At 41.4% G+C, this 19207-nt stretch overlaps 1 protein-coding gene across 2 annotated transcripts in view; it reads left to right on the forward strand.

Moving 5' to 3' along the window:
- The first annotated feature begins 718 nt into the window (after positions 1 to 718).
- LOC306972063 (leucine-rich repeat-containing protein 4C-like) overlaps positions 719 to 19207 on the forward strand; it is a 187873-nt gene continuing 169384 nt past the window's right edge. For both annotated transcript variants that reach the window (XM_079568515.1, XM_079568517.1), the window contains exon 1: positions 719 to 1151. The gene's annotated coding sequence lies outside the window, so the exon portion shown is untranslated. The remainder of the gene's footprint in view (positions 1152 to 19207) is intronic.

The following is a 19207-nucleotide window of genomic DNA, read 5'->3' on the forward strand; positions in this document are numbered from 1 at the left end:
CATTTTATTTTTTGTTTCCTGAGATAAATAAGAGTAAATTTGTTTTAAAATACTCACAGACCTCTTCCAGGTGTGTTCCTTCAACTAATTTGAACAGTTTTTTTTTTTTTACTCTTTCCCCTCCATTTTCCCCATGCGACAACCAACCCCTCAGTGAGACAACCATGGCAAACACTTTAAGATAGCTCTCACATGGCTTTAGCTTACCAGCTCAAAGCACTACCATGTTCATGAATAGCTTGACTGTTTTGTGAAGAAAAATAAAATCCAAAGAACAATGGAAGTGTGTGAAATCGACATTACTGCTCAACTGTATTGAACTATTTTCACTTGAAGCCATAGAATCATCCTAACCTTGCAATCCTTTTTTTCATCCTTCTAATGGGACGTTGCGGCAATCCCGAGGCATGCAAACGCTTATTGATGACTCAATCAATTGTTGCCGGGACAAATCAAAGGTAGCAAGATCGCATCCAGCCGACTTCTCCAGCAGCGCCCCGTATAAGCAAGTTAAAAGGGGGGGGGGGCACAATCACAATCCTGTCTTTAAGGGAGACAGCCTATTTGTATTCCGAGCTCCCTCTGCGTCTGCTGCTCACGTGCGACTGAGCACAACTGAACGGAGGGGAGTGAGCGAAGGAAGGAAGGAGGGAGGGAGGGAGGGAGGGAGGGAGGGAGCAAGGATGAATCGAATGCGTCGCGCTGGAGGAACTCTGATAGACCAGGCATTTATTTGAGGCTGCTGTAGTAGAGACAAGTGCGGAAGGCTATATCACTCAGAGCCTCCAAATAGAACAGAGACACATCACCAGGTATCGCGTCTTTCCAATATGATTTTTACTGGAATAATATATTAGGATTTTTTTTATTTTTTTTTCCTTTGCTTTGGAGCTGATCAATTCTCTATTCCAGCTCACGTTCGTATTGCCAGATTGATTTGAGGTACGTTGCTTGTGAAGAGAGTTGTTGCTTTTGCATTTTGAGTCTTTGGAAATAACTTTTTTTTTTCTGGGGGGAAAATGCAAGAGACGCTTTTGGACAATGCCTGTGGATGCTCCAGACTACGTTCAACTGGTTTTGCCTGTTGAGAAGACTGGCTTGAAACTGCACATCTCCTTGGGACGCCAACGGCAAAACAGTGAAACCGATGGGTAAGCATGTGATGAATGGATTATGATGATGCTACTTGGAGAAATAAACTTCTACAAGAAAAGTACATTCAGTACATAGACTTGCATGGATTGAATTTGTGAATGTAAGTAGAACACATTGCTGGTGTCAAGCACTCATAAAATATTAAGGGAATGAAGGTTTTTTTGGACCAAGTTGAAAGCTTTTTTTTTTTTTAAATATACAGTTAATATATTCTTACCCAAAATAAAACCATTTGTAAATACTAGATAGCATCCTTCAGTCATGACTTCTTTTTGGGTTAATTATGTGTGCTATAAAATGCATTGTGCACTTTCAAATAAATAGTTTAAACTTAGCAATCGAATGTGACTGATTAGGCAGGCTTTGGCATTGCACTTTCAGATGTTGCACAAAGATGCCTTTAATGTATATGTTGTTGCTGAGAATGTTATTTTGAAGAAGGTTTCTAATGAGATAGCTTTTTGTGGAAGATATTGTACTGTTTTAAGTTCAGTTTACATCTATTGCATAACTTGACTTTACTGAAAGAAGGCTAATTCAGTTGACAGTTAAGACGCTGTATTCTGCTCTTTACATTGGGATCAGCATGTTTCCAGTTTAGGTACACATTACAGCTACTAATGTTTGGCCTTTGGTGAAATGCACACTAATTGAAATGCACACTACTTGTTTCATCCTATTAGGTTCATGACAAAGGCACATTGTATGACATTTGCCTTCTGCTGACAGAGAGACTGCTTTGAACAATATAATGACATATTGCAGTTTTGAGAGCACTTGCACCTATGTGGCCTCTACCCTGGTAGATTGATGTGGAATTATAGTGAGTGGTTTCTTTCTCAAAGGCCTTTTGAGGAAAAAACAACAACACATGGACACGTTGCTTCTTAGCTTCTCTGTCTATGCAATCAGAGTCTTTGAGGCTCTGACTGAGTGCTACCCAGGAAGGGGAAACTGCAACCTGGTGATGGAGCATGTGTGCACAACCCTTCATGCCACTTGTGATTCTCCAAACACTGAGGTGATGATGAAAGACGCGTAATTGCAGCTGATTAAGATATTAGGAAAATCATTCACCCGTGCATAATTAAATTATATGCGTCGTCGGAATCAGAGCAAACATACTTCAATTAGTTCAATTGATAAAGTCCTTCCATGGAGACAGTAGCCCTTGAAAACATGCATAGGCTTTTATTTCATTCATTACAGAGGCTGGTTGAGCGTGTCATTGTGGTAAACAATGCTGTGCGTCTGAGATGAATACATGAATGATTGTGCTGCTTGCAACAATATGGCGACTGTCGCAGATGAGGAATTATGCTCACTTTTCAGTGTTAAAATTTCAGTTGGCAATACGGTGCTAATCAGGGACAGACAGGAGTGTATTCTCTCCTTAAAAGTGTACTATGGCAGCAGCCCTATGGAGATGGCAGCGTGCCAGCCTCAGACAAAAGGCTGTCAGGCACTCTTTTGAAGCCTAATCCAGCACAAATCCCACACCCAAAACATTGGTCTCAGTAGCAAGCCTATGTGCCATATATTATTGAACGAGAAAAACAATAGGAACAGCTTCAAAAACACAGGCAGGAAGCAAAAGCTCTCTGGCGGACCTCTGGAGTGTGCCACAGCTGGCTCCTACCTAAACTGCAACTCCTGATGCAAGATGGTGTTGCAACAGAACAGTCAGCCAGAAACTCTGCTCCAAATGCATATCCGCTGCAGCAGACCTCCAGTAGTGTTCCGCTTAAATTATTTCTATTGGCTTTTCACACCTCGCTAACGCTTCTGAAGTTACTGTTCCTCTGTGATCGTACCATTTGTCTCTTGCAAGTTTTACAAAGACAAATGGGCAATACATTCCTGGATCTCTAAACTATCCACACTCTCATTTGATGCTGCCCTCTGTTTTTAAGAGAGTTGGGCGCAGTGAAAGGACATACAAACAACATCTAGCAACATCTATCTGTTGTGAATCTGGATGTTTTCAAAATCCTACAGCAGTATCGAAGGTACACAGTAGGAGGCAGTAGAGGGAGAGAAGGGGTGGGTTCAGCTTCCTGACACCCTTCTGCGTTTAGTCAATGGACTTCACCCAGATCAAGACTCTACCGTCCTCCCGTTTAGGACTAGCCTGGCTTTAGCCATCCGTAAACTCCGGTCAGTTATGACTTCCCGAAATGTTACATCTGGGTCTGATCTCAGTGGCCGCATTACATCGGGTGCTGTCGGCTGAAGTTTGTAAAGAGCAAAAGTAAAGGAAGCTCTTCAATCCGTTCTGGCTCGGCTCCCAAATATCCAGAAATTGGATCTGGATATACAAGAGTTTATGAAAGCTTGCTTCACTCAATCGGGTGCATTACATACGTCACAACCAAAATGAGATCCAATTCCAATCCAATCCACCTGAAAACTGAGCTCAATTGTGAAGATCCAGCCCCTCTGTACGAAATGAGTACGAGGGTATAGTGAGACCAGGCTAGTTTAGGACTGAAGAAGCTTTGGTTTGGGTGCATCCGTATCTCGAAGATTACTCTGTCCAAACGGCCACCGGAAATTCGGTCGAATGGGTACCGCCCAGATCATTGTTGTTGAGCCTCATCTCCCTATACATGAAAAAGTAAAGACTACATCAGAAAAAACAAACAAAAGCAGTCACACCATGCCAATTTTATACACCAAGCATTTCAAAGTCTTTGCAGTGCTCGACACAGAACAGAAAACAAAAACAACAATCATAGAAAGTCAACTCTTACAACCTTTGGCAGGCTCCGAACTCCCGACCTGATCGTGAGCTATACACGGTCGGACTAGCATCAATGCACAGATAGGATTCAAAGTCACAATCGTCACAGCATGTTGTAACCAGCTGTCTAAATTCTAAATGGTGTAGAGCTGAGACCCTCTCTAAAATCTTGATAGGATAGTGCGCATCAGATTTTATAATCAGGCTGACAGGAACTAAGTGGGCCACTTTTCTTTATATGGAGAACTTTCATGCCCTTGCACCTGCACCATCTCATCTGTACAGGAGCTACACTCATTTTGATTACCACGGCTTTCAAGCTGTCATAATAGCCCGCTGCTGCAGTTGTACTCAGTCACTGCTTTATGCTGCGGGTTAGCTTAAAGCATTGTATCGTTTTTACAGGAGCATTACTTTTTCATCACACGTTATCTTGTTGGACGCTTAAGGTTTACATTTTATAGTTGAGATTCTATAGTAAGTGCTCCCCATTTATTTTGAAGAGGGCGAGGGGCACTTGCTTCTCACCTGTATTGTCACCACGTTGACGGCATAAAAGCCAAGAAAATGTGCAGTGAAATAGCAGCACTTTGTTTTATATTGGTTCACAATTTGCAAGCAGATAAAAAGAATGAAAATCATTATTACCCTGAGGTGTATTGTGGACTCTGTTGTTTCCTGTTTAAAGGAGACCACTACTGCATTAATCACAGTATAACTAGGCGGACATCGTGTAATTTTAAGTGAAATTCAAGATCTAACACTCTTTTATAAACTCATACAACTCATCCAGACTATTCTGACAATTCTTACAATACTTATGTTAGATGTTCAATGCTCATTAACTGCTGACAAACAACCACGGAGCAAGAAGCTGCAGTTTGTAACTTTTGATCCATAGTTTGATAAATGTATGGGATTTTAAAGGAACAGGCCACCATTTTTCCATACTGAGATATGTTCTTTACCTGAGCTTAGACAAGTTGATGCGTACCTGTCTGGTCGCTTCTAACTTCACCCCGTTTGGAGCTATAGGAATATACTGGGAGAGGCCAAGTGCTAACAACATCTTTGGTCTTTTTGCGTGACTGAGAGCAGACAGTTCTTCCATACTGTGATATGTTCTCACCTGAGATCAGACGAGTTGATATGTACCTGTCTGGTCTTTGTGCGTGCCCGTGGAAGAGCGTGGTAGCTTCCAACTTCACCCCCGTTTGGAGCTATAGGAATATGCTGGGAGAGGCCAAATGCTAACAACATCTTTGGTCGTTGTGCGTGACTGAGACCAGACAGGTATGCATCAACTCGTCTAAGCTCAGGTAAGAACATATCTCAGTATGCAAAAGCGGTGGCCTGTTCCTTTAAAGCCCTTCCCACATACAGTACTGTTGCTTTTGCCTCACCTGCCACTTACAATTTCACCTTTGAAGCTCCAGAGTTTGATGTTTTAGCCAAAAAAAAAACAACAACGAGCAAACAGGATTATATCTAGGCGTATTATTAATATTCAATTGAACATCACTGCATGTTTGCCATGCCAAGTCTGATGCACAGGTGTTAAATTTATTTGACTACAAAGCTATTGAGCTTGCATGAAAATATGAATGCATTTTTCTGCAGGAAAAACACATATATTTTCCATTTACTGACCCCCATATGGGCACGCATTTTGAAGATAATTGATATGGCAATGTCACTTTTCTTTGCATAGTATTCATTCTTCCAACACCTTGACATCCTTCCATACACTACGTCTCCCATACGCCTACATTTGATTGCCTTAGCCAGATATGTATATTCAATTGACCATAGTGAAAAAAGAACTTATCCTGGGCCCCTTTGATTAATGGTAAATGGTCCCAATTTATGTAGTGTGCATACATTAGGCACTCAAAAGCGCTTCACATCAATGAACCGCTCACCCATTCACACCCTCATATATGCACCAATTTACATAGACACAGGAGGCAACTGTCAACCTTCTGGTTATAAGACTCAAACATTAGTACCACCATATATTTCAAGCAAAATGTGTGTGATTATTTCAAAAGATTGTACTGAAGATCCCTTCTAGGCTGACAGCCCTATTTAAATGAATATACTGTATACAGCAGCAGCATGAAGGTAGAAGTGAATTGGTCTATCACTCTATAGAAATGAGACAACGGTCCCCACGTCTGTTAAAGATATATTACAATAGGAACAGCTGCCAAGGTGTTTTATCATTGTTATCGGCAGAAAGAAAGAATGAATGATATGAAGTAAAGCGAGAAAATTCAAGGTAGATATGTGCTGTGTATAGGTTTGTATGTAACTACAGTATATTTTACAACTGGTCAATGAGAATGTAAAGCCAAGCCACGAAATGTATAAGTGTCTTGAAAAAACTGAGCAAGTTCTTTGTCTCTTGGGACAGATTTTTTTCAGAAGGTGTTTTTTTTTTGTACAAAGTAACTCATGCCCCTAGAGGCCATAAGCGCCACTGCAGGTGTTGTAGCATGTTGCAATTTTTTAACTCATTAATTGTCCGTGAGAGTAAATACTACGCTGACAGAAAAGACAAAGGGAGCGAGGGATATTGTACATCCAATTACACAATGGAGATTTTTTTTTTTCACTGAAACTTGGCTGTAAATACTGTTTAAGTGGCTCCAGCCCGCAGTCAGCTTTGCCCGTTAGCCTCTTAGGTTCTTCTTCGTGTTTCCATTAGTGTGTATTGGGCCTCGAAGTTGCAATTGTGGTTTTCTGGCGAGAGACAAAAGGGGGAGATGAAAGACCCCTCAATCATCCCATTAACACTTGTATATTAACCCCACAGAGACTACAGAAAGGATGTATTATGGTTAACTAGTCACTTAGGACTGCTTTAAGCTAAGGAAGACTATTCGAGTAATAGAACCACAGTTGTCAATTGTCATTAACAATGTTGGCTAGAATAGTAAAGGTTTTCAGAGTTGTCAACTGGACAGCTTGCAGTTGTTTGAGTTGAGAACGTGACATCTCTCATACGAAAGGCTCTCACTCATCTGCTCATCCTCTGGTCAAGATGGTATTAAATTCACCTCGTAGGATTTAGATCTGCCATCACCACATCTTGTCATTGTTTGCCATCAGCCTATCTTATTTGTTTGATCAGCTTTAACCTTGCGCTAGTTAATCTTCCCAAGGTCCTTTTTTAAATAACAATTACAAATACAGTTACAATAACTGATATAAATGTGTCAAGATTTTAGTCTGTGTCCAAGACGTCCATCAAAAATGTCCATGTGTGTCCAATGTTCTTATTATCACTATTGTCAGTTTGGATGTTCATTCTCATATCAAGAGAGCAAAGTCACAGGGGACCATAACATTATTAAACTTGTTTCTATTTTTATTTTTTACATTGTTTCAAGACCAGGTGCGATTTCTTAACCTATTGGTCTGTACAGGAGTGAAACCAAGCGTCATTATTTTACCCTGGCTCAGTTGTTTCAGTGATCTCTATTTGATGAGACTAACTAAACTAACTAACTCTCTGAAAGACATCCACCACAAACAAGGAAATGCATGAATAAGTTGTGTGTTTTCTGTTGAAAAGGTCACAAACCAACTCTTAAATAAACCAAAGGCCAACATGTTGAATGATCTGAGGCTCCTTGAGGCATTGTTTTGTGTGTTGCTTTTTCCCTTAGCCCAAAACTGTTGATAAGGCTGCTATTCTCTCCTGGTGCACAATTAACATTTGGAACAATTCTGTTCAAAGGTTTTGCTTAAATGTGTATTTTGCAAAAAGAAAACAATAGTTCATATCATGTACAGTGCATCAACTACTTACTGCCCGATCAACAACAAATGTAATATCCCAGAGCTGTGAGTAGAGTGATTCCGGCATGTTCTGACTTGGAAAACACCAATCAATTCTTGCACCTGAGATTTGATACCAGAATGTTTCAAGCCCTGCCAGTGCCGCAGATATTGAGGTCAGACAGGCAGGCAGCCACCTGTAAGTACTGTAAGATATTGTAATGAGACTCAGAAAGTCATTCATTCCTCCGTAGAGTACTGTGAACAGCTTGAAACATATGGCGAGAAAATGGTGAACCCGTGTTGCTGGCAATTCCGTGCTGATTATTAAGGAACACCTGTTTGGCTGGCTGGCACGGCGACTCGTGGTCCCGCTGAATAGCAGCAGGCTAATGAAGGTCTCCTCAGCTTAATTGTTTGGGCTATAAATAGTGACAGATAGAGGAATAGAGCGCAGGGTCTGTCTCATCCATTTCTCTGCCATACAGTGGACGCAGTATACCAGGGGTTTGTTGTTGTGGGCTTTTGTGAATGTGGCCAAGACAGCAATTTTGGTAATTGCCCACATTAGTAGTTGGAAAGAAGTCATTAGTTAAAACATTAGAACTGCCCTGTCTGCTAATAACTTTAACTATATCACTGGTGTCACAAAAATGTTGCAGCAACAAAGGCAGCCTTTGGCATTGGCCATATATGACCGATGTTAGCAGTTGCTGCCTTGTGTGGGTGATGTCTCTAACTGCAAGAAATCACGAGCACACAGGACAGTTTCAGAATCATACTGTATGTGCTCTTCACTTTTGTAGCTTTGTGAGGTTTTTTTTTTGTCCTCTTTTTTCTTTATACATTGTTTATGCTCGGTCTTATCAGGAAGAAAATGATGAAATAGGACGTTATTGGCCTTCAAACCTCTGACAAGCTAAGTTCTCAAAGCACTGCAAAAGGCAATTACTTGTTCACTCACGACTGATACTGAGCCACAGCTGCTCTGGGGTTTAATGACAGGCTGCTTATCTGCACCATCCTATATAGTATATCCTATACACTAATATGCACTGTCCCATCAAAAAAATCATAATGCGGTAAATGAATAAGAAAAAAAAACTCTCCCCTGCCCCACACCCACTCTCCACAAACCCTTTCAAGCTGATGGGTGGGGTGTACAGTGAGGCGAGGGAGGCGCTGAACACACAGTTTCAAAGAGTTGTTATCTGAAGTACAACGGGGGTGGGTCAGGCATTGCATTTGGAAATGATTGTGGCTTTAGTTGGTCAGTTCATCTCCCAGAACAGAACGATCAAAGCAAAATCCATAAAGCCTACTACTCCTTTTTAGACATGTGGGTGGTTCAGGGAGCATGCAGCATCATTTACACACATGGATTGGTCGAGTCCGGATCTTAACCCCTTTGGTTTGCTTAGTAAAGAAACATTAAGTGTAGAACCTGGACTATTCTGAGCGAATCTGACTCACTCTCTTTCTCTTCCTTCCTCTTTGTCTCTCTGGTATGCGTTGATTTAATATTGTGCAATAAATATGGAGCGTGGACATGGAGTTGTCTGTGAAAAGTGTGAATGCGCTTGCAGTATGCTGGACAAGTTTAATTCATGAGTGTAGCAGTAAATGTGCTCATGCTAGCACTAAGAATTCTCCCCCCCTCTGAAACACTTAAGGTGTGTTAAAGTACGGTTATAAACGTCGAAACAGTATTTGATAATGAAGGTGAAGTGGGTTTGAAAAGGCGGCCAAGGCTAGTAAAGGTCTCCCGCATTAGAAATTCAAATGAGGCACAAAGTGAATTCTTTTTACATTGACACTTCCGGAGCCTTCACTCTCTGACAGAAGCTCATTTTAGTGAAATATTAAATGCAGCGCACATCACTAATTGCAACATTACCCAGAAGCCATATCTCCAAATGACTCCTTGACAGAAGAACCCAACGAGAATAAAGCCGGATCATCCCGCTTGCCAGTAACCGGTGCCTGAAAGATTGCCAGCGCCTGTGCCGGTTGTTGCTTTGTGTCACCTCGTCATTGATCGAGCTGGAATGAGGTTGCATTCCAGTGTTTCAACTCTCAAGTCCATGCTGAGAAAGTGTACGCCCTCGAGCTCAAAGACCAGCACTGCTTGCGTGTCTACTTACTTGCTACACAGTTTTGGATTATAGACACCTCATCCGAAAGATAACCATACACAGCCATTAGCTTAGCTCTAGTTGAGGTGGGAAAAGGGCCTTGGTCACTAGAGTGTGCGCTATGTGTGATTCCATCTGGACCCAAGCACGAGGAACACACTAATGTCACCTTGGCTCAGTCTGAAGTGCAGGCGAACACGACCAGAGCAGTACAATCATTATAATATATGCACGCCCTGCTTTGGACCCAAGCCAACTGAACACTGATACACCATAATCACAAGGTTACACAAACGCACTTAACATTAAACAGTGCGTATGACAGGTCAGACTTTCCATTTCAAAAGAACGTGATACAATTGAATTTTTCACAATGTTTATAATGTTTTACTTCTGTTAAAACTCCTACATACTAATCTCTGCTCTGCTTATCTCTGTGTAGTGTTATCTCCCTTACTTAAGATGATTACCTTTGAAAAAACCTGTCACCGGTCAGCCCCGCAGGGAGTTCCACATGTTAAACCTGCATGCACCACCAAGTTTCTATTCAAGTAAATTAAAAAGAGTCTTACTCACCAGAAGATCTCTTTTGTGGATGTCTATTGATAGGCTTGTTAAAGGAAAAGAGCCCCCTTGATCAATCCCTGCCTGGAATGAGACTGGTTCGAAGGGTCACGATCGTGCGGCTCTCGATCTACAGATCTTGATCTTGGAGACAAGTGTCAGGTCTCACAGTCAGATACTGTATGGAATGAGAGGCCACAGCCTAACCCTGATCGGCTTAAGATTTGGGGATAGCCGTACAAGGAGAGTTGTGACCGATAGATAGACGGTGGACGTGGTCGCGGACAATGTCATAGTAGCATTAGTACGCAAACATACACAAGTGCAGCTTGTTACTTCTCCAGTGCTGGTCATCTCCATATAAGGTATGCAAATGTGGCAGTATCGCCTGCAGGCAGGCTCTGACACGTAAATGTTTTGTTTTTGGCTTCGTGCCATTGCATCGCCCGATAAATAGTGTGTGGTTTAGGTTATGCGCCCTCTGACCTCTCACTTCCGCCCCTATGGTCTCCGGGCCATCTGGTTCGAGCGCTCGTCATGTCTGTGCAGGTAACATCAACCCGCAAATGAATGCGTCTAATGCTAAATTAGTCCTAATACAGAGCCTCTCCACTACTTTAGCATGTCGGTGCCGCTGGTACCTGGTGCGCTGGTTACATCGTCCAACCTTCCGATGCTTGTGTGGGAGGTTAGAGTGGCAGCTAGCCTTTTAGCTTAGCACAATCTTTCAAAACATACTCACGCCGTATTCTTGTCACAGCTGTGGTAGCTCGGCGTGGCGTCCGTCTATAGCTCCGTCCACTGCTGACAGCCTGGGATTCCCTCTTTTCGTTAGCAGGTGACTTTTATTTAAGTAAGACAGATATGTAACTTTATTTAAATAGTGCCTAAAATGCACCTTTCATATCTGTGCTGCTGCAGGCATCGAAACATCTGCTGTCTTGTCTTCTTCCTTCGGTACGGAACAAGCGCAAATGAATGTCTACGAAGTTGGTTTGTGTACTGAAGTATCGAAAACCTGGTACTGGATAACAAACTGAAATTATGGACAATTAATACTGAAGTTATAAAGGCAAACTAATGGTGCCGCCGTGAGATGGAAATCAACAAACATGAACTGTCTCATCTTATGGAAAAATAAAGAAATCTTTTGTAATATGGACATTGCCCGCCTGTCATTCCACGTCATAACGAACCTGTGTGCCTTGTATTTTGTCAGTCTATTTAGTTAAATCTCCAGGTGCAACTCCTGGGGTGGCCTTGCCACACAAACATAAACAGACACAGCCTGCCACAGCCTCAATGCAGGTCAGCTCCACACAAGGCATAAGCCAAATGCTAAGATGCCTTTAACAATCAAACACAGGTTAATATAGTCCACAAGATTATAGTACGTGTAATATACAGGAATAAATGATTACACAATGAATACAAGCTAAATAGCACATAGTAGTGCCCTTTTTGGGTCTCACCAAATGCCCTCAGGGCTACAGTCATAATGCAAAGCTAGTAAAATACTAAATAAACTAAAATACAGATAATGACAGGTGATTTTACAACAAAGAGAACAGAGGCCTGTGTTTATAACAACTTCCTTATTGGCAATTGGCACAGAGTGATGAGTCAGGAATAAATAACAATCCGTGCGTTGTACAGTTTTAACGCCTAAGGAGTGGAGTGATACACATCTTCAACAAAACTCGATGTAGGGTGTTGCATGCTAATTGACCAAAAGTAAAATGACTTGAGACTTTACAGGAAGACAGGACCAAAAGTAATGCACAGCAGTTGTCAATTCTATTATAATCTATTATATTCTATAATTCTATAAGTATAGCCAAACTGCACATGAGAGTGTCACGTCTTGCCTTTGAACGTGCTGGATTCTTCTTTTGTGAGTCTAAATTTTAAAACAGAAAAATGTACTTGTTTATCACCCATATACCTTCATCAAATTGCCAATTCAATAGAAAAAAAAAAGTTTTGTGTATTGTTGCCTCCTAGAAAGATTGCCCAAACCGTTATATATAAAATAATATATAAAATATTTAGAGACAGCAATAGAGAAAGACTAATTTGTTAACTAACTTGTTTGTGCAAATAAAGTAACCAAAATCTAATATGAATTGAAAAAGAAAGCCCTGAAGCAATATATATTATAAACATCTTTTTTTTAATGTTATTTTACCCAACACAGAGAACATTGCACTCATAAATAGTCTTGTAATTACCCTTCCCTAATATATTGTGGAAAAACACATAGGTCTGGAGCTCACTGACCTCTCTGCTGCACACAGCCGTTAATGTGCGAGACCTGCTGTGCGACCCTTGTGCCTCATCTAAACAAATAGTGCACAGCATAATTGTTTTCTTCATTGTAAACAGAAAAATCCCATGTATAAATCTAATGATGACAGACAGTCCTGTTGTATATTTTGCATCTTCCTTTGCAAAAGAGTTCCTGGCATCTTAGACTCATTTAGACGCATATTTCATGAAGCCTTTGTCTTTTCCAATGGTTATTATGAAGAAGTGCATCACAATAGTGCTTTTGCTGTGCATGTTTAGCAGGACTAAAGTAAGAGAAAAAGGCATCGTAAAAACTGAGACGCATTCAATAGATTAGTGGCTCACATGGAAGAGAATCGTCTTACACCCAGACGGTTGGAGGTTTGATTCATGCTCCGACCAATTGTTTGAATCTACTTTGCAAGTGATTAGAGCTGATTTTTTTTGGAGAGGATGTTGGGACAGATTGGCGGCCAGGTTTCAGCCCCGGGGCATCTGTGGCAACGACGGTAGATTACCACCGTCAAATGTGCCGAGTGAATGAATGATACAACGTGAACTCCTCCAGAGCCTTCAAACAAACAAGTGCACACCGTTTATCTGTGGCTTTTGTAGACTGCTATTCTCCTGCTAATGTTGTGCACACATGTTGGAAAAGCCCGCGGTACTACAGTACTTTGCAAATGAGTGGAGCAGGGGGGAGAGAGCATAGATATAAAAAAAAAGTTTGATCCTAATGCGTGCAGACAGTTAGTAAGTCAGCTAGCCCGTTTCAGAGTCCGTTAGCCTGCTCAATGTATTTTTCTTATAGCCGTTAGCATTAGCCACCAGACATTGGAAATTACAAACGATCCAAATGTTGTACCCATCGACGACGTACAGGTGAGTTCGAAATCATGAATGAATTCAACCTGGATAGACTCAAACAGACGAAAGCGGTGATTAGGAAGATTTATTGACATGTATATTAGTTTTGGCGATCAGACCCCGGCGGTAGACATCGATGTATGAAAGTCAGTATGGATAAACAGCTTATAGTTAGGGATGCCTTCCCCCGGAGCCTGGACACTGGTGGTGGTATGGAAGACCCGTGAAGCCGCAGCAGGTAGAAGCCGTGGATGGAAGAGGCGGAGATGGGGCGGAGGCGGGTCGCAGCGCAGCTGGGAAGCGAACGAACCATGATTGCTGGGGCTTAAAAGCGGGACTGAGGGTGATGATTGGCTGCTATGGAGGTGCGGCTCTTACGCTGATGGCTGAGGTGGAGGTGTGGCCCTCTCGGAAGCGATCATTGGCTGGAGGTATGTGATGCTGAAAATCGTCTCCCAGGTTGAATTAACGCCTAGGCTTCATTATATAAAAGTCTCCTCTGAGCGAAATGCTAAATCAAATTCAGTTAAGTTTCCGCTTTTTGTGGGGTCGGATACACTTCAAATGGCCACTAAACATCATCTTTTAAGTATAAATGCCATGAAACAGACAATATGGGGATAGAACATTTAATTTAAATGGGTCCGGGATTCGATGGCCAATATAATGGGCGCATTTGTCGGAACAGCCTCAGATAGCTTTAGGCATTTCTATGATTTCTACGGGAGAAAGAGCTGGTGGGTGGAAACGTTTTACTATAGCTCTACACAAGCATCAGGTAATACATGCACGCCTATTGAATGTTGTGGCCTCTTGGGAAAAATGTGTTGAAGAAGAGACATTATGTTTGAGCTGTTTTACTGTGAGACGGCGTTTTATTCATCCAGGCAAATCAGGGGTCCCCAACCAGTAGCTCAAGAGCCACCGGAAACTCTCCAAAGCTTTCTGCAATTTTACATTGAGTCAATACAAAGCCTCAGCCTATTCGAACTGAACATTCATTGTCGCCGCGTTATTTGAATGCTTAAAAGTTATACTGCTTTTCCAAAACAAATTCTGGTGATACTTTTTGCTGCTCGTCCCGCTATATATTTCTAAAAATCCCCGCTTAGTGAACTATAGCGACCCCATTTAGTTCTTTTGCATATACAAAAGCACAAGCCAGAACTTGCTGTTACTTTTCATTTTATTCACAAAGCAGACACTTAAGAGACATGGCACAGGGATGTCAGAAGTAGCAGACCTTACAATGAGGCTGACCCTGAACACTCTCCTACAATCTATTTCTCTGCCTTTGACTGTTGTATTATGCATGCGTTTTAAACATGCAGGGCGATGCGCAGACAGCCCGCGCACCCTTTGATGTTCTGCTTTCATTTCTCTAGTTTCTTATTCAAGCGCATTATTATCGGCAGGATACGCAGATATATTGTGTAAACATGGTTGAATTGGTAAATAAACAGCATTAATTTCTTATGTGGGTGACATAACTTGGAATCCATAGAAAGGTCTCATAAACATTGCAACCCATGACCAGTTAAGTTAATACAACAGGGCGTGATGTAACCTATGCGACAAGTCACGTTTCAGCACAACAACAATGGAGGGAGAAGAAACATGCACGTTTTCTCACTGGATATACTGAATTGTCACTTTATAAAGTGACTAAATAGTCACAATATAAAGGTTCGCTGTACACTCTGTGCTGATCACAAAGTCTATCGAGCTTCAGACACTACATTCAATTAAGAAACATTTAGAGTGGCTGCACGGCAGTCAACCCAACAGAGAGTCTCACCGGGTGATAATGCAGGAGGAGGCGGTTATTGTCAGTGCCATGAAATGAGGTAAGACACGTCTGTAATCTTTGTGAGAAATGTTTTAAGCCACAGCATGAGGCGAACAGCGGCGCATTGACGTGAATCAGACTCGATCAATAGCAGTAAGTGCCATCTAGTAGTCAAATACCCAAACAACAATAGATATCACTATAGTGTATTGTACTTCAATGCAGTAATCACTCAAACAAACTCGCCACAATAAAGTAACGATGAGTAAAATGACTTAGTTACTTTCAAAACCATGTAATCAGTTAAGTAACTACTTAGTTACTTTTAAAAGGAGTAGTCAGTAGTCAGTAGTCTGATTACTTTTTCAAGTACTGAATATTATGTTGTGACTCGTGTTATCAATAACAATGCACCTGTGTCCAAAAATACTCACTTATTTCTGAGGAAAGAACCCTGATGTGAGATAGATGAAATAACAGCTCCAATCCCAAACATAAAGTTGTGGAGTCGATGGAGAGCTAACGCAGTTCCTTTCCGACGTAACCCACTTGTCAGCACAATCACTCGGACAGGTGCAAACCCTATCACTATCTTCCTCTGTTTACTGCACACCGGAGCGAGGGGAACAGGATGCCCTCCTGCGCCTGTAACGTGGCTTCGGATGTAAAATTAAATGCGTTAAATTCTTTCACCGCTGAAATATTATTTAGCGAAATGCGGGTTAAATTCATCAAAAGCCAGCCTTGAGTGATTCACCACAAACCTAGCTCAGAGCAGCTTCGAACAACGGGAAACTCACGGGGGCCGGGACCGTGTGCACGGCTCTAAACACAGCCAAACTCCCAAGGAGTCGCCGCTGTTTGCTGCAATTTGACTAAACGTGGGTTTAAAGAATAATATAATCAAATTTGTAAAGTTTAAGTTCTTAACACAAAGAGAAAAGTCCGGTACAAATGCAATTGGGATATTGTGGGCCTATATATGTACTTTTTTTTCTCCCTTGGTGGTGTGGCTTATATTCAGGTGCGATCAATAGTCCGGAAGTTACGGTATGTGGATAGTTGGTCAAAAGCTCTAACCAGTTGCTCAAGACCAAACAGAAACTCACCCCAAAGCGTTCTGTAACTCAGCTTGGTGAGTCAAATTTAATTTATACTCTCAAAGCTAAACAAGCCACATTTATAGATGCTTGTTTTTAACTGTCCCCCACAAGACCTATCGTTATCAAAGTATCCTCAGATTAGAGGTAGGTCTTGGTTGCTTTTAATGCGTGAAAGTAGCTCAAGAAGGAAAAAGATTGGAGACACCCGGGGCAAACTGAACATTTTTTCTCAACCTCTTTACCCCTGCCTTAACCAAGTACATTCTCTCCAGTTAGTTTACCCAAATCTAAAAGACTCTTGGAAAATAGTGTCAATAGAGTGACAAAAACAAAAAGAAAGCTGCATGAAACTGCAACAAAAAAGTCACCAAAACGATAAATGCAACAAAAATGTGACAAAAACGCAATTAAAAAAAGACACTAAAAGGCAACAAAAACTGAACAAAAAAATGATGAAAGTGCAGCAAAAAAATGCCAAAAAAATGCGCTTGGGATATTGTGGGCCTATATACAGTGCCTCTCGAAAGTATTCATACACCTTGAACTTTTGCACATTTTGTCATGTTTACAACCCTAAACATAAAGATTTTATTTTGATTTTTTTACTGAACATTCACACACAGGAAACAGACAACTGTGAAGTGAAAGCAAAATGATACATGATTCTGTTATTTTTCAAAAAATAGAAAAGTGAAAAGTGTGGCGTGCATAAGTATTCATACAGCATGAATGAATACTTTGTGAACGCCCTTTTGCTGTAATAACAGCAGCAAGTCTTTTGGGATCTGACTCTACAAGATTTGCACATGTAGAGACTGACATTTTAGCCCATTCCTCTTTACAAAACAACTCAAGCTCTGTCACATTAGAAGGAGAGCGTTTGTTAACAGCAGGCAACAAAAACTGAACAAAAAAATGATGAAAGTGCAGCAAAAAAATGCCAAAAACTGAACAAAATGTGCCAAAAATGTGACGAGTACGCAATAACAAAGCCACAAGAAAGCACCAAAAAATGAGATGATGAAAAATGAAAAAGAACGTGAAAAAAGTAACGACAACACAGCCACAACGAGGAAACATGAGTTACGATCAGTTTTCAAATGAGGCGTTGCTCTGGCAAATCGGCTGTGAGCTCCATTTCAGAAGCCTTTACATTTGAGTAAAGCTGAACTGGAGAAATTGCAGTTGATTAAGGCAGGTGGTAAGGGTGTTAAGGAGTTCAGTAAACATGAGCAGTGGAAAGTAAAGTGGTCTTGTTGGCTGATTTTTTAGTCGATGGAGAAATAAACTTGTCAGTAAGTCCAAACTGATCTGCATTTCCCTTACTTTCATGTCTTTCTGTGCTTGTCTTCATTGGTATTTGGCATGTTAAGCGGCGCCTGGCAGGTGGTGGGAGGCAGGCTCAGATTTAAAAATGGCCCCTGTCTTTCCTTCAAGTCTCCCCCTGTCGAAAGAGAGAGTTTGCAAAAGTAAGGCAAAGAATAGAAAGCTAAATATCTCTGGCTACAGTGTGGGTAGAGTATAAATACGGAGGAAATATTGCAAAAGTGTGCCACAGGGTGTTTTCTGTCACCCATGGAGGAGTACGTGATGTTAAGCAAAATGCCTCGGGAAACTAAAAGAAGCTCAGAAATAAAAAAAAATTAAAAAAGGATCGTCTAGCTTCATGAAGCAGAGCTTGAGCAGGGTTCAAACCAAACACTGATACGCTAATGAGACAGAGCCAAGTTTTATTTTTAGACTCTATTTCTCCCAATCGGATTTGACAAACAGTTGCAGCAGTTGAGAGGATTTATGTGCATGTTACATTTGTGCTTGTTTTATCATTTTATCCCATGATGCAATTGCAGACAATATTTCCAGTTCAGTGCTGTTGAGGACTGTAACATTGGAGCTGACAACTCTGTGTCTTTTTAACTGACGCGACCTTTGCATGTAAACAAAAGCTTCAAGGAGGTTTCTTGAGACCTCGATAATGATTACACCCTTGTCAGCATAATAGGAAATAAAGCCTATTGAATAAGCTATAATAATAATGATAATGATAGTCATTTCTTGCCACACATCAGTCATTAACCGCTGTGCCACCATGCCGCCAGTGTAAATTGATAAATCTACATACAACAAAATATCAATCAGGTCAAGGAACCAAAAGACATGCCAAAGGAAAAACATTTTAGTGATTGTAATGGATTAGATCATTGGACATCTTGTAATTTTACAGCAAACTTCTTGACCAAACCCCCTCCTGGAACTGCCACCTTAACGTGGTGGAGAGGTTTGAGCGCTTGAATGATCCTGGAAGCTCTGTTGTCAGGGGCTTCATGTCCCTTGTAGGGTCTTTCATGGCAAACAGGTCCTAGGTGACGGGTCAGACAAAGAGAAGAAGAAGCCCCTTATGAGAGACTAACAGGCCCAGTTAGTAAGCCGTCCTTCTGTGGGCCCACCACCTGCAGGAGGAGCCATAAGGGGCTGGTGCAATGTGATGGATGGATGGATGGATGGATGGATGGATGGATGGATGGATGGATAGACCAAACATATGGTTGCTAATTGCAGAAATTAGATTGAGCTGATATCTATTTAGATCAGATGTACAATAGGCTAATTCAACCTGGACAGACTCAAACAGACAAAAGCAGCAATTAGGAAGATTTGATTCGAGGTAGGTGATGCCGAAATGAGGCGCATTGAGTTGCCTTGTGTACGAAATGCGCGGTATAAATAAAGTTGCCTTGCCTTGCCTACCAGGATGAATGAACACCTGGGCTTCATT

This window comes from Gobius niger (assembly GCF_951799975.1).
Source record: "Gobius niger genome assembly, chromosome: 12".
NCBI classification, from domain to species: Eukaryota; Metazoa; Chordata; class Actinopteri; order Gobiiformes; family Gobiidae; genus Gobius; species Gobius niger.